The sequence below is a fragment of the Elephantulus edwardii genome, unplaced genomic scaffold, assembly GCF_000299155.1.
Source record: "Elephantulus edwardii isolate Elephantulus edwardi_28Jun2011 unplaced genomic scaffold, EleEdw1.0 scaffold00028, whole genome shotgun sequence".
Taxonomy (NCBI): Eukaryota; Metazoa; Chordata; class Mammalia; order Macroscelidea; family Macroscelididae; genus Elephantulus; species Elephantulus edwardii.
In genome coordinates, this window is record NW_006399778.1 from 9506684 (window position 1) to 9512953 (window position 6270).

General features: G+C 44.5%; 1 protein-coding gene and 1 pseudogene across 1 annotated transcript in view; one reads left to right on the forward strand and one right to left on the reverse strand.

Moving 5' to 3' along the window:
* The window catches only part of LOC102843350 (cell division control protein 42 homolog), a 30464-nt gene extending 25113 nt beyond the window's left edge, over positions 1 to 5351 (reverse strand). The window contains exon 1 of the mRNA XM_006883552.1: positions 5304 to 5351. The gene's annotated coding sequence lies outside the window, so the exon portion shown is untranslated. The remainder of the gene's footprint in view (positions 1 to 5303) is intronic.
* Positions 5352 to 5666: 315 nt separating this feature from the next.
* LOC102844016 lies at positions 5667 to 6044 on the forward strand (annotated as a pseudogene).
* Positions 6045 to 6270: the final 226 nt, after the last annotated feature.

The window sequence follows — 6270 nt, forward strand, 5'->3', positions numbered from 1 at the left end:
AATAATAAAAGTAGTAGATCACCCGATCTTTCTTCCTCATTATCTATTCTGGGAACTCTACAAAAACCTGTTCAGCATCACAGTAACATGAATGAGACCTCCAGTGACAGGACTCCAGGTGGTTATGCCAAAAACACTGAGAGAATCAATCCCAAGTCTCCTGCCTGAAAGGGAGAATTCTACCCATGAATGACCAATGACCCAAATTCAATCTAGTCTTTGAAAATTAATTTTTTTCAGGATAGCAGATAAATGAAGCTAGATTTTAGTTATTTAAATGTTCCCTTTGTGGGGGGAGAACTGGATAGGGAGGAAAGGGTGCAACAATGAATGAATGGAAATCCAAAGTCTGTAAACTTTCATTAAAATAAAGTTTACTGAAAAATAAAAAAATTCCCTTTAGACTAGAGAAATAGTATATTTTAGCAAAGCAGTAAACATTTTTACATTGGAACAGCTAAATGGCAATTTTGTATCCATTAACAACTATATGAATTATCCTGATCATACTCTTTGAACTATTCCTCAGCTGGATTTCACCTTACTGAATAAACTGCTTAAGAACCAAAGTCTCACTGGATAAACAGATTGAAAGGGTATTGAAACAGATGAGGGAAAGAACAGATTAGAGGCAATATATGTTTGAGTATTATGGTTAGCACAGGAACCCAGAATTAAGGTAGCATAGAGAAGTGTACTCAGGGTGGGGGGGAAGGGATGGGGGAATTGTATACCAACGAAGGAATTTTTTTTCCCTTTTCGGAGAGGAGAGGAGAGCGAACTGGTGTGGGAGATGGTAAGGAGAAAAGTGCGGCAATAAATGAATGGAAATCCAAAATCTCAGTAAATGTTTACTAAAATTAATAATAATTTAAAAAAAGAGAGAAGAGCAAGGTAGATGAAGAAAGAAAAAAAAAAAAAAAGAACCAATGTCCCACCAGACACTCTGCTGGAGAAGGAGGGGAAATTTCCTGTGCCGGTCGGATCCGATACAAAGGCACACAACAAGTTTAAAAAAAAAAAAAAAAAGAACCAATGTCCCAGGCATGACAAGTCAAGTTTTGACACTTCAGATTTATAACAGGAGCACTAACAAACACAGCTGAAATGACAAGTAATGAAAATCACTTTAGCAAAGATACTTTGGACTGAAGAGTTGAGTAACTAAAAGTAGAAACTGGTAAGTGTCAAAGCAGAGCACAAATAGGAATATGATACTGGAGAAAGGAAGAAGTAGCAGAAAATAAGTCACTATTTGCAAATAGAAAAAAATAATAAGGAAATTGTCCATATAATAAAAATATAGAATGGTCTTAACCAGATGGATCAAGTCAATTAAGGGTGGTGGTTGTTGCTTAGTAATCTACTTCAATCAGCCTAAACATGAATACAGCTGACCAAGTTCAAAAGAAATCTTAAGAAACACAGTACAAAAGCTAATGAAACATGCAAACATCAAATTCATTCGACAAGTATTTCTTAAACCATATTTTGTGTTTGATACTATTCTAGGTGGCAGAACATCCAAGTGACCATGCCAGGCAGGACAAAGGCCTGCCCTCATAGAACTTATCAGCATACTAGGGCGGTTGATAACAAATATAACTAGAAAAATTAATAAAGTATCATCATAAAAGCCTAAAATAGAGCCCTTCAGAAATAGGGCAATGTATCGTACTCCTGTATGGAGAGTTAGTTAATAGTATCATTCCCTCCTTTCTAAAGGCCCTGTAGCCTAAAGTTTTCATTAGTTGTTTAGGTTGTTCTCAAAAAAAGAAAGGAAAAAAAAATACAAAGCAATAAATAAATGTGTTTACAATTACATTTTTAAACAAAATTATCGCTTGACTTCTAAATAGGCAAACTGCTAAAGTTTCTCAAATGTGGTAGCTAAATAAAATTATTTTATGGCTACAATAATTTTTAAAACCATATGTTTTTCCAACAGTCCATAAAAGTGCAAATGGACTACTAAAATACAATTACTAATCTCTACTCACTTGGCACAAAAATGAAGGAAATCAAAGACTAAAAATGAAGTTAGTCCACAGGATTAATAGTCCACATGAATAATGGCCTTGTCTAGCTCAAGACCAAAAGAATGAGATGTGTAGCTACCATGACTGACCTTTCAACCAGGGACACAACAGAAAATCCTGAATAGGAAAGGAGAAAATGTAGAACCAACCTTAAATTTCTTTTTTAAAAAAAGCCAGATTTACTGAACCAATGGAGACCAGGTAAACCCTTGGGACTATCATTTTAAGATACCCTTTGAACTTGGAACTGAAGTCACTCCAATGTTCACCTTTTGTCCACATGAGATTGGTTTATAAGATTAACAAAATATTATGAGCCCTTAAGTAATTATTTATTGTTATGTACTGCTGAATAGGAACTGACCCAAAGGTGCCCCTCCAGCAGGTTTGCAGAGGCACTAAATCCCAATGGAGGAGACTGATCATCTTTCTCCCACTGAGGATTTCCAAGCCTTTAAACTGCACAAAGGGAGCTCTGGTGGCCTAGTCCATAGGGTGTTGCACTGCTACAACAAAGCCCGTATCTCTCAGGCAGTTCGAATCCCCCAGTTCTATGAGCTAAAGATCAGTAATCACCTAAAATGGGTCAACTATTAGTAGGCTGCAACTTGATAGCAAAAAGAGCTGAGAAATTGCATAAAAGAAGGTTGACCATCTTTCTCTCTAGAAGCTGCTAGTAAATTCACACCATCTGAGTAGGTTAGCAGCACCACTCCTTAGAGACTAGGACATCAGAACACCCTCTTAATATAGTTGTTATGTCCACTTAAACACTCTTGGCAACAGTAGCCAGGAAATCAAAAAACATTACGATGGGAAAGTCTGCTGTTAGGGACCTCTCTAGGGTACTGAAGAGCAATGGTGTCACTCTGAATACTAAGGTGTGTGTGATACAGGCCATGGTCTTTGCAATCATTTGTTATGCATCAGAGAGTTGGACAATGACTAAGGAGGATAGAAGAATTGATGCCTTTGAGCTGTGGTGCTGGAGAAGAGTACTGAATGTACCAAGGACTGCCAAGAAAACAGATTCATCCAGGAGAGGGTTAAACCAGGCTGCTCCTTGGGGGCAAGGATTCTGGGGCTGTCGGGCACAGGATAGAGAGCAGGGTTTAGGGCTGTTGTACATAGGGTCGCTATGAGTCGCAAGCAACTTGATGGCACATAACAATCACAACAATCATGTGAGTTTGGAAGTGACACATAGCTGGGTGTTTTCAGAAGCTTTAAACCCCACTCGAGGAGACTACCCATCTTTCTCCTGCAGCGCAGCTGGCAGATCCAAACTGAGTGCCTTTGGGTTGGTAACTCCTTACCACTAAGCTACCTGAGTTCTCTTTTAAATATAAAAGATTCAGGAGCTCTGGTGGCCTAGTGGCAAGAAGTTATGCTGAAATCAAAAAGAGGCCCGGTTCAAATCCACCAGATGCTCTCCTGGAGGATGAGGAGGCAATCTCCTCCTGTACCAGTTGGTAGTACACAACAATACAAAAAAGCAATATATTAAATATAGAAGACTCAAAAAATAAGGCCCAACTGTAGAGCAAATAAATCTTTTTTAAAAATCCATGCACAAAAGCTGTATGCATGCAATATCCACACACTTGAGAAAGATCATTTAAACCTATCACTACTTAAAAAGGTTTTTTAATAAGCAACCTATTTTCTCTATACAAATAAAAAACAATAGAAAAGTACTTGTTCCAACATGAACTCTTGTAACAATGCATTCATTACACAACTGGAACTCATCTGCTGTACAATGCTAACATTTTGCTGTGCTACTGTACTCTAAACAAGGAAGAATATCAAATTTACAACTTATCTCACATTTCGGAAACAAAACCTGATCATAAAGTCCAACAATATCACTCATCTGGTATTTTCGGCTAAAAATCCAGAAGGAGCTTTTAATCAGAGAACCTAAGAGACCAATCCTTTATAAGGACTGCCTTTTACTTAGTAGCAAATAAGGATAGGGGATAAATTATTCAGGCCTGTGAAGTCATCTCGGGGCCAAAAATGAATCCACAAGTAAGTGTGCTTCATTCACGTACTGTCAGGGCTCTTTAAAAGTTATAACACCAAGTGGCTTACGTTTCATTTTCGGTCACAACCTAATCTTGCTATTTTAAACCTTTCCTTCTGATGTATCTTACTGAACCACGATCTCAAGTAACATGAGTTTAAAAAAAAAATCTACGTCTAAGTTGGGAAGCAGGCGGGATAAATCACTGGGCGTCCAACTAAAGCTTTAAAATGCGGTCTCAGAAGATTAGTGAGCCCCTGACTTGTAGGAGTTAAAACTCTCACGCCTTATATTGCGATGACGTAATCTTCCACACTGCATTTCTCTAGGTTTTTAAAGGGGAGGGGGGCAAACAAACGAACAAAGAAAATTTCCCCTTACTAAGAGGAATTGAGCAAACAGCCGAACATCAGTTTCGGGTGGTGGTTAGGTAACTCCCTGAAGGGGAAGCCTTCAGCTGAATAACCGAGGAAGAGTGTTAGATGTTGGAGAAGCGAACGGAAATGGTATTAGGAACTCAGGAAAAAGGATACCAGAGAAAGGGAGACGGACCCACCCAGCAGGGACGAGCCGCCGAGCCGAGAGGCTGCGGCGGGAAGGGCGTCGCAGGCACCAGCCGGGACAGTCAGCGAGCAGCCCCCTCCACGGACGCCACTTCCCCGCCGCGGCTGCAAAGCCGCTACCCTCCCCCCGCGCCCGCCGCAAAATGTCCGCGGCGGCGCCCGGCGAAGCAGGAAGTCGAAGTCGGAGCGCAGCGGCAGCGCTCAGCTTTCTCACCCAGCGGCCGACACCCCTTGCCCCTCGGGCGCTCGTGAGCGTCCCCCGCGGGCAAAGGCGTCGAGCCCAGACGCCCGCCCTCCGGGACACGGGACCGAGCCGGAGGGGGAGGGGAGCCCGGGAGGCCGGGATGGGTGTGACCCCGTCCTTCCGCCGCTGCCCGGTGACAGCCCGGCCCCGCCTGCACCTTCAGCCCGGCACCCAGAGCACCAGCCCGGTGCCTCCCGAAGGTGTGCGCCTTCGTCTTCCCCGCCGCCGCCTCCCTCCCCTCAGCTTCGCTACAGAACCCGGACCCGCGATCGCCCAGAGGGCGCAGCACGAGCTCGGCACTCCCTCGCGTTCCGCTCCCCGGGGCGTCCCACGATCCCCGAGACCGGGTGTACCCAAGCGGGCGACACGCCGAGGACGGGGCCGACGGGAGAGTCACTCCCGAAGGGAGCTTTGAGCCCCGCACTCACCTCAGCTTCTCCGCCGGGGCGTTGGCAGCACTGCGCGGGGTCTCCTCGACTGCCAGACAAGGGCACGCACCTAACGTCAGCACGCAAGCGACTCACACTCGAATACTCGCGGAAGTGGGAGAAATAGGAAGAGGCTGGCCGATCAGAGGCGGAGCCTGAATTCCTGCCGGCCTCCACATTCCGTAAGCAGTGAGCAAGCGCAATCCTGGTGAAGGTTCAGGCTTCGCGTTCTGCATCGTTTCCTAAAGGTTTAGTTTCTTCGACCTCGCGGGCATTTCAACAAGAGGCACGGCAGTGGTGACACTTTTGTGACCGCCAGGTCACACGTCAGGTCAGCGACTACCTCCACGTGTCTAAGGAGGAATGGCAGCTGTGGGAAGCATGTCTGGCCTTCTGCGGCAGAGTCTCATGCAGAGAGCTGCCACCTCATCCTGTCACCTGCACACATCCCTTGGGCGGGCTGACTGCAACAGGGCATCACTCACACGGCTCCACAGGCAGGCCTATGCACGCCTCTATCCAGTGCTCTTAGTGAAGCAAGATGGTGCCACCATCCACATCCGCTACAGGGAGCCACGACGCATGCTGGTGATGCCTATAGACCTCGACACCCTGTCTCCTGAAGAGAGAAAGGCTCGCTACCGGAAACGGGAGGCCAAATCCAAAGAGAAGAAAGAGGAGCCAGAAGTCAAGGATGACTTTGATGTGGAGCGGTACAAACGATTTTGGTCCAAAAAGTGACTGTTCGTTGATTTAACCAGGAAGGAAATTGTGGCGAGATAGGAGTGAGATGTCTTCTTCCTACTGTACGTGTTTTTAAAAGTACATATTAGAAACCTAGCAAAATTTAACAGAACAGCAAGCAACAAATGCTGGCGAGGTTGTGGAGAGATTGGAACCCTATTCACTGTTGGTGGGAGTGTAAAATGGTGCAACCACTGTGGAAAGCATTGTGGCGCTTTCTCAA